The sequence below is a fragment of the Nicotiana attenuata genome, chromosome 10, assembly GCF_001879085.1.
Source record: "Nicotiana attenuata strain UT chromosome 10, NIATTr2, whole genome shotgun sequence".
Classification (NCBI taxonomy): Eukaryota; Viridiplantae; Streptophyta; class Magnoliopsida; order Solanales; family Solanaceae; genus Nicotiana; species Nicotiana attenuata.
In genome coordinates this window covers 15346995-15349605 of record NC_031998.1, presented here as the reverse complement: position 1 = coordinate 15349605, position 2611 = coordinate 15346995, and positions in this window count along the sequence as shown.

Sequence of the window (2611 nt, the reverse complement as noted above, 5' to 3'; positions counted from 1 at the left end):
NTGCAACGTTTCTTGAAGAACCCCCAACCCTCTCTAGTACGGAATTGTGCTTGCACATGTGGGTTTAGAGGAAGAAGATCAGAATCAATAAATTGCCTCTCCGGAATCAATTTTCTTTTGGGCCACCACTCTCGAAATCTGTGGAAGGCTATTTCACTGACAAATCTATCAGCCCATGCTTCCGGTTTCCTTGTTCTCTCAACACCACCAACTTGGGGCTCACCCCCCTCGCCGTATCCTACACTCTCCCCAGATAATGAAGCTGTGGGGGAGGTGGAGTATTGTGCCTCACTTCTATCTTCGGACTCATCAGACGAGTCCAAAACTACATTCACCAGTTTTTGGAGGCTTTTATCAGCTGGTCCCTTGGAGGTAGGTGAAGCTGAGGGAGAGTCATGCAATTGGAGCGAGAGAGACATGTGAGTTGGAGCAGATTCAGAAGTAATACTCCGGGATGGGGCATACTCACTCCCCGAAGAGTGGGAGGCAGCTCTATCAGCTTCCCTTATTATCTTGCGGGTCTTTTTTATATTCTCCCGAGTCTGGGGAGTGAGTTTAACAACCCGTTTCCCTTTTCCCCCTCGGGAGGAGCCACCCCTCCCGGGTTGTTGTTCTTTTCCTCCTCGTTGCTTTACAATGATCTGCAAAGAAAAGTCTAACATTGTTAGTTGAAGCATATGCAGTGAATTGGGTGGTACAATTGAAAGCATGGGTGAAAAACAGGAATGCAGAATAGAAGGGGCGCGGACCGCGCAAAAGAGCCATGCGGACGTGCTGGGTAGCGCGGACCGCGTAAAACTGGAGCGCGGACCGCGCTTAAGATGTTCCAGAGACACCACTCTCTGAATCTCATCGACGCGGTCCGCACTATTTTGGACCGCGGCCGCGCTGGATTAGCGCGGACCGCGCAGAAATGACGCGCGACCGCGTAGGGCAACCAATGAACTGAGTACGGGGATTTTCATTTAAGTCCAATTTATTTGCTCAAATTATGGGTCCTAGTTGTCCCTACTCAGTTACTAATCAAGAAATTATGCGCAACGTTTTACATAAACACACAAAATCTACCCTAACAGGTAAAACTAAGAGAGAGAAGAAAATAAGAAGTTATACTAACAGGAAGCAAAATAAAATAAACTAAACTAAACTATGAATGAGATTAGTGAGGAATGTTACCAGGGGTTGTGAAAGATTTAACTACTTGAAGCAAGTTGTTGTTTTGATGCACAGTGAAAAATTGAGAGCTCAGGTAGAAAATTGGCGAAAAGGTTAAAATGAAGCCTAGGGTCTCTATTTATAGAAAACAGTGTGGGACCCATTACTTACCCACCAGCGCGACCGCGCAGAAATGGCCGCGGACCGCGCTGGATTTCCAGCACCCTTAATTGCCTAAACAACCCACGCGGACCACACTGTTTTGATGCGTGGCCGCGTGGGAAACTTCAGAGAGTATGCATTTTGGGCTTCTCACGCGCGGACCTCACAAAAATGTCACGCGGACCGCGCAGAAAACTTCAGAGACTCAGCTTCCATTTCACCAGCCTGCGCGGACCACACTGTTTTGGTGTGCGGCCGCGTAGGCAAACTTCAGAGACCTTAAGATTTTTGCTACTTTTGCCCTGCACTGGTCCAACATCAACCCTGCAACATCTCACAAACCATGAGTTGAAAAATCCTAATCTACAACGGAAAAATAAAAAGAAAGAAAAAGACATGGGTTGCCTCCCAAGAAGCGCCTGATTTAACGTCGCGGCACGACGCATTTTACCACAATATTACTTCAAATGAAGGAGTGCCACCACGTGGCTGTCATCAATCTTCCCCAAGTAATGCTTCACACGATGCCCATTGACTCGGAAAACTTCACCATTTTTGTTCTTGAGATCAATAGCACCAAATGGGGTCACCCCAACAACTTCAAATGGACCACTCCACCTAGACTTAAGCTTTCCCGGGAATAACCTCAACCGGGAGTTGAATAGAAGAACCATGTCACCCACCTTGAATTCTTTACCCCGAGCATACTTGTCATGGAGGTACTTCATCTTGTCCTTGTACAAAGATGAGCTGGAGTAAGCATGAAATCTAAATTCATCAAGCTCATTCAATTGCTCCACTCGGAGATTTGCTGCAACATCCCATTCCAAGTTCAACTTCCTCAATGCCCACATAGCCTTGTGTTCAAGTTCCACTAGAAGATGGCAAGCTTTACCAAACACCAACCGATACGGAGACATACCAATTTGAGTCTTGTAAGCCGTCCGATAAGCCCAAAGAGCATCATCCAATTTCTTCGACCAATCGGTCCTATTAGCATTCACCGTTTTGGACAAAATACTCTTTATCTCCCGATTTGAGACTTCCACTTGTCCACTAGCTTGTGGATGATAGGGGGTGGTCACTTTGTGATTAACTCCATACTTAGCAAGCAATGAATCAAAAGCCTTGTTGTAAAAATGGGACCCCCATCACTAATAATGGCTCGAGGAGCACCGAATCTTGTAAAGATACTCTTCTTCAAAAATGCTACAACACTTCGGGCTTCATTGTTGGGAAGAGCCACGGCTTCCACCCATTTTGAAACATAGTCCACCGCCACGAGAATGTAAGT